A 7,028-nucleotide genomic window follows, 5' to 3' on the forward strand; every position below is an offset into this window, starting at 1 on the left:
ATGAATTGGCAGTCAGATGCTCAGAAAGCAAAAATTACGTTGTATGAGCTGGGTGACTTTTCCTGCAGCATGAACAATGGATTATCTTGAGGAACATGAGCAAATTCTAGGAGGAAATGTATTTACTTAACCACTGGCCAAATAATTTTAATACCAAGTACATTTGTAAAAGATCAAAGTCTATTTGAGGGTACCTAAAATGGGCTCGTGTGATGAAGCACGTGGCCAGAGAAAAAACATTCTCTGCTCTATGCTCCAGAATTATACAGGTTTCCAAATGACTTCCATTCCCTTGCACACATTATTAATTCTTTGGTTATTTGCATACAGATGTGCAGTCAACATAAAGTATCTATGTGAACCTGCGTATCCCAGGGCTGCCATTACCCAGACACCTTTCCCCTTGCATGCAGAAGTTAAATTTAAGCCTAAAATGGCCTTGCCTGTGAAATAATTTCCTTCAAAAATTACTGTGCTGAGCAACAGTCATTCTATTATTTGACAGCATGTAGAGGATTTGTGAGGCAAAAAAACAGGCTGCTGTTAATAGAACCTGGAAGCTGAGGGTCTCCGCAGTGCAAGGAAGATGTGAACATACTGGAGCAAGCCCAGTGAGGGCCACAAAGGTGATGAAGGGCTGGAGCATGTGTCACATGAGGAGAGGCTGAGGGAGGTGGGCTGTTCAGCCTGGAGAAGAGAAGGCTCAGTGGGATCTTACCAATCTTACCAATGTGTTTAAATACCTGATGATGGAGAAAGAGTAAAGAGGACGGAGCTGGGCTCTTCCCAGTGGTGCCCAGTGACAGAACCAGAGACAATGGCCACAAATGGAAAAACAGAAAATTCTGCTTAAACATAAGGAAATCACTTTTTTTTAGTGCAAGAGTGGTTGAACACTGGAACAAATTGCCCAGAGGGCTTGTGGAGTATCTGTCCTAAGAGTTACTCAGAACCCAGCTGGATCCTGTGTGATCTGCTCTGGGTGACCCTGCCTGAGCAGGGCTTGGGTTCATTGCTCTCCAGAGGTTCCTCCTGCTGGTACCACAGCATTTTTGTCCTATTTGAAGGCCTGGTAGAAAGTAGAAAGCATTCTTGCAGTGTTCAGAATTTCATTGCTTAGTTTCCTTCTCTTCTGCTTTGGCCTTCTCATACCCTTAACTTATGTCTGATGAGTCTTTCTGACCTCTGAATGCAGTTTTATGAGCCAGCTGGCTGAGCTTCACTATGGCTAGACTGGACTATGCGGGACTGTGTCTCCAGTATGTAATGTTTTTAACTGAGCTAAAAGAATCAGAAATGCTGTAGTGGGACTGAGCTGGACAATGCTCACTTTGGAGTCACTTTGCGTCAGGCTACCACAGGGAATGCCACCACTCTTATGTCCTGAGCAGTCTCCTACTGCCACGTGCCTGCAAACAGAGCGTACACAGGCTTCAATTACTGCTAACCATTTGTCTTCACAACTAATGACATTAAAAATAAACAAAACCCTCACACCTTCCTTTTTAATCATTACTGACTTGTGACTTTCAGCCCACACACTTGCTCCAGTTTTCTCCTTGTCCCAGAGCACCCACAAAGAGGGAGGTAATTCCTCCTCTTCCAGCAAGGAACACTTCATTGTGGTAAGGCCTACCCTGGTGCCACAGACATCTCCTTTTTAGAGCAACTCCTGGTCTTCTATCTTAAAACCAAAGGAAGATGAATAATGTACAAACCCAGCATGCTAAAATCGATCAACTCAATGCAATGAATTTTGAGCCTCACCTCTTAAATTCCTGAGGAAGAAAAAAAAGTGATGGTTGTGGTGTTTCTAGTTGTACACAAATATATACATAGGTGCAGTTTACAGTTCAGCTGTAATAGCTTGACTCCTTCTGTGTGACTACTTGAGGTAGAAAGCAGACATTCATAAAGATGTCAGCAAGCACAGTAAATCCTCAGGGTCCAGGCAGGAGAGGATGAACTGCTGTCCCTGCAGCCTTTGGCCAGGGTTCTGTCACTGATGAGGCAGCTCTTGGCCTGGGAGAACACTGCAGCCTTTCCTGCGCACACACGGGATGATAACTGCTTTATTGGATGGGAAAAGAGAATTTTCATTAAATCTGCTACCTGGGCAGGCAGCCTGCTGCCTGCTGAAACCCAACATATGCGACTGGCTCAGCCTCACAAGAGGCAGAGAGAGGGGAAATCCAGGGTAAGGAATAACTCATACTACAAGCAGACAGAAGAAGAAAAAAGAGAAAAAGATTACTTAGGTGCAAACTCCTGCTAGGTATAAGACAGATGGTTTCCCAGGCCCAGAGCCAAGGGCATTTTGAATATTGGACAGCAATTACATGAAATCTTCCTTATTTATTTATTTACTCAGTCATCAATTAAAAATACCCAGAAATAAGTCTGACAGTGCTCAGATTCAGCTTGCTCCCACCTTATTGTCTCACCTGCTGGTGGATTCCTTTCCTTTCTGATCTTTGCTTTCAGGATGGTGAGGTTTAGAAGCTGCTCTATCAAATAGTTATGAGGCTGCTGACGTTTTCGCTCTGTGTCAGCGCTCCCAAGAGCTGCCAGCAGCAAACCTGCTTGGGCAGGTACGGCATGAGCAAGCCTTGCTCCTCCTGCCCCTCCACGTCAGTGGCTCCTCTGGAAGGTGATGTCATGGTGATTGAAATGATGTCATCCATATGCAGGGGAGGGAAACCAGTCCTGCTCATCTCAGACTAGAGAGGGGGGAAAGGGAAACCGTATCTCTGTGCAAGGCAGGGTAGGTGCTGGCTTTCCATGCAGCACAGGCTGGGAGTCTACCTGCAGCAGAGACTGTGCCCCCTCCTCAGCACAGCCACTTCATTTACCCCAATGGAGGATCAAGATCTCTGCTACATGGAGGTTGTGACTGCATTTCTGCAACTTTATAGCACCAGACTCAGTGCAGGTTCACGGAACAGTTGGGGTTGAAAGGGGTCTCTGGGGGTCACCTGGTCCAAAAGTGGCTCTCTGCAGTCGTGCAAATGCTATTTGTGTTAATACATCCACTCCAAACTCTGCAGGGTATGCTGAGACCCTCAGGTCCAGTTTTGTATACTAGATTCTCAGGAAAAATAGGGGTATGAAATCTATTAATCTCTTTCTGTTACATTTTTTCTAAGTGCATTTGAAAGTGGTGGCCTTGCAGAGCATCCTACCCCAGCCAAGGTTTGCTGAAGGCAAGTATCGTCTGAGGGTAAGGTGACGAGACAACCAAGCTTACAGCAGTACAGTGCTTAGAGCAATAACACAGAGTATGAGACTGGACTGCTCTGTGTGATGGGATCTCTCACCCACAAGAAAGGCAGCACTGAGGACTGTCACAGCCTATCTAACCACACCTGAGATACTGAGTAAAAAACAGGTGACATCAAGCAAACACAAGACAGAGGAATAACCTACAGGTGCACCAAATTCTGTGATAATGGGACCATGGGAGAAGATGTCATGGTCGTTGGGCAAGGGGCCAGTGACACATACGGCACACACTACCAGGCTTTGAGGCCTTCTACCTCCGCTCCCCTCAGCCACCAACTACAGCTGAACCAGGCAGGGAAGGGGACTGGAAGCACCTCAGGCACTGATGGGATGTGACAGACATGGTCTGGGAAAAAATCCAATGCACTAGGTAAGCCTTTATCTCAGGGCTGGCTCTGAGATATCAGCAAATGAGAAGAGTTTGTATCACATAATTACTTTTAAAACCAAAAGTGGTGGGGTTCTGTTGTTTGGGGGTTTTTTTTTAAGTAAGAAGGGTCTGATTATGTGATCCAGCTGGACTTCTGTTTAAAATCCTCTCCCCCAGTTTCATGTCGTAACATTTTCCCAAAGCCAACTGCCCAAGGACTGAATTAAGATAAGTCAGAGTGTTAAATCTGTTAGTTCACGAGGATTTAATTTTCTGTCTGTTTAACCTAGTGAAAGTTCTTTTATAACACTCTGAAGATTTTATTTAGGAGAAGAAGTGATTGCAGCAGTTAGAAATACCAGACAAGGTCTCAGGGCTTATGAATTAGATCGTAAATGGTAAAGCAATGAAGTTCCATTGATTTCCATGAAGCTAAAGTCATTTTACACCACCTGAGCATCTAGTCTTTCAGCTTCAATTCACCTCCACTGCCAAACCACTCTTGTGATAATGTCCTTCAGTGGAGGACATCCATGAAAGAAAAAAACAACAACACGATTTTTCATCCCTTTCTGCTTTTCCAAAGATAATTACAACTAGATAGTCTCAAGAAAGGTTGTCTTTGCTTTTCATTTTGTACATGGACATTATTCTGCAGTGTCAGGCACAAGATATAATCACAGTTTGCATCTCTTTAGATACCACTGCCAGTCATCCTGAAACACAGACATCGAGGGAATTCAGCCCCTTGAGTATCATCATGCAGACTCGTACGTGTTCTGCCTTCCTTGGCTGTCTCTTCCAGGGTAGGTATAGGAGGGCTCCCTGCTTACAGACCAGCTGTCTGGCACTCCAAGTCCAGCTCTCCATACTCATGTGCATTTCATGGTCTCTGATAAGGAGGGAGAGGCAGACATCTCTTGTTCATTGAGCAGATAAAATAACCGAAACGCTAGAAAAGCGAGTCACCAGCCCACAGCCCCAGCTGGAGCACAGGAACCAATGGGGGAAGCTGCAGAGGGAAGGGCTTTGTGCCACTGTAGAGAAGACCATAGCCCTTTAGAAAAGCTGCACAGAGAATTTATTAATGCTTTATGAGTCCCTCCTGAAGGTCAGACCACATATAAGTGTCTCTCTGGGGATTTACTCCATCATTTACTGTCAAGAAACTCCCAGATTTGCAGCCTATAGGTGATCCATTTTTGCTCTTGGACACATTTCACCACAAGTCCCAGTGTCGGAGCAGAGCCAGGACCAGCTGGTCTCGTTCCTGTGGGCCTGGCATTACTGTGGTAGTTCATGACTAGTTGCAAGCCTTTTTTAGGGTCTGTTCTTCAGAGTAGGATAAAGCTGTAGATCTATTTCTTGCTTTTAAGTAAAAAGTGTGTAGGAAACAACCTGTTATGGACTGAATGGGCCTTAGGAGAATGTTCATGATCTCATAGTGAAAGCCTTTCTTCCGTCTAATCCACAGTCCTCTTGAAGTTTAATAAATTACCTTTTCTAGGTAACAAGCTTCACTTTGGAAAGGGTAGCACATTGCATAGCAAGGACCTGAAAATCCCAGCTTGGTGCAAACACGCCTCAGAGCCTGCAGATGAGCCACACCAATCACAGCACATTCAGTCAGTGTTAACAATCTTTCCAGTCCACTGCCTGTGCAATAAACCTGGGGTGAGATGAGACTCTGCGGAGTCCTATACTCTTTCCAAGTAGCTCAGTCTCATACTTCAAAAGCAGTGGTCCTGCTGGCCAGAAATGAGGCAGGCTGCCAGCAGTGTGCAGGGAAGGTTTTTGCTCATCATTCCCTGAAGCAGGAGCAATAACTTCAGTCATTAGGGCTGCCTTCAGCAGCATAAAATTTGTATTGTTTTTAAAGACTGTTTGTGGCTTGCAAGTTGCAAGTAAGCAAATTTGGTTATTAAAAATCTGCCTGAAAGGGTATGCCTTGAAACTACATGAAACTGAATAACTGTCCATTTATTTAGTTCTCAGACCTGCTGTGTAATGCCTGAGGAGGATGCTGCATTCTTAGGGTGGCAGCCCTGGAGCAATAGTGGGGCTCCAGTGCTGCCCCAGCCCTCCTCACCATCACGCTGTGGGTACCATTCTCTCCACTGTTATCCACTATTGAGTCTCTCGACTCAACTCAGCAGTTCCCAGCTACAGCCTGGAAATGCAAATGGCAACAGGATCGTGATCCTTCTCGACAGAGAGGTTGTTGACAGAACAGTTTGGAGTATTGACCTGTAAGGCAGTTCCAGCACCAAATCAAGCCATGGCATCAGGGATGCCTTCACAAAATGCTGCATTTTGCAGCAAATAGTCTGGCACTTAGTCCAAAGTTCACCCAATACAGAAGGAAAAGCTCTGCATTTCACAGGATTGGGTTAGGTTCCCCACCCTTAATAAGAAATAATGTTTTCTTCACTTCCTTTTCTTTATGTTATTTTCAAAAAGACACAAAGAGCCAGTAAAAGAACTGTTACTTACATCTACAAGATAAGTTCCCACAAATCCTTATCCTGTTGCATTGCAGGACATCTATGCGTATTAAGCAAAAGGAGCCATTATCTGCTACAAGGCAGGTGTTTTAGCTGTCCTGGGAGCTAAAAATTGGACTCTCGCTGAAAACCAATTCAATTCAATGGGAAGATCTTTAATGAAACACACAAACTGATTTGTTTTGGTTGATCAGTACTGATAAAAATAGAAAGACATGCTTTGGAATAATTGAAGAAACATTTGACTGAAATAAAATGTTGCCTACAAATGCCTTTGGCATGAGTATTATTTTGACTTCAGCTGACACTGATCCAGACTGGTTTTCTAGCACTGGGCTCCTTGGCTGGCTGGTTGATTGGTTGCTCTCCTGTTGCAGACTACCGAAGCCACGTGCTTCTGCTTTGAGGGTAAATACCTGACTTCAGGATACGGCACTTAAACTGGTGCCATAGTTTTTCAGCTGCACCTACCCGCACGTCTTGTTCAAATCCTTTTCAGTGAGCAATTCAATGCTCTGGAAAAAAATGCACAGTAGGCAAAATCATGGCTCTTAGTTCCTGTAGTTCCATCTCATTTATTCCTTCCCTGAACTGGTCACAAGCTGTAAAGATCCAGATAAATGAAGAAGCATCCTCCTCTAAAAAGAGTTATGTAGTTTTACACTGTAAAAAATAAATGTGACAATATAGAGTGGTTCTTCATCTCTGCAAAAGTAAAGCATGACTTCTTTGCCCAGTACTTCGTGCTCTAAACTGAGGGGTAACTCACAGTGTTTAGTATGAGATGGGAATTAATGAATATCCTAAGAAAATGTAGTTTAGGCAACATCCAGAAAGCTAGTATCTGGGCTATCAGGGTGAAAAGCTTACAG

The 7,028-nt window shown here is 44.4% G+C and overlaps 1 long non-coding RNA gene across 1 annotated transcript; it reads left to right on the forward strand.

Annotated features, from left to right (window-relative positions):
* Positions 1-3,540: 3,540 nt before the first annotated feature.
* Positions 3,541-5,337, forward strand: LOC133211384 (uncharacterized). Its single transcript, XR_009725196.1, has 3 exons — positions 3,541-3,652; positions 4,351-4,458; positions 5,160-5,337. It is a non-coding gene; the product is annotated as an uncharacterized LOC133211384 (long non-coding RNA).
* The last annotated feature ends 1,691 nt before the right edge of the window (positions 5,338-7,028 follow it).

Source organism: Neopsephotus bourkii, unplaced genomic scaffold, assembly GCF_033783945.1.
Source record: "Neopsephotus bourkii isolate Nb327-2 ecotype Australia unplaced genomic scaffold, CSIRO-AGI_Nbou_v1 NB_595, whole genome shotgun sequence".
NCBI classification, from domain to species: domain Eukaryota; kingdom Metazoa; phylum Chordata; class Aves; order Psittaciformes; family Psittacidae; genus Neopsephotus; species Neopsephotus bourkii.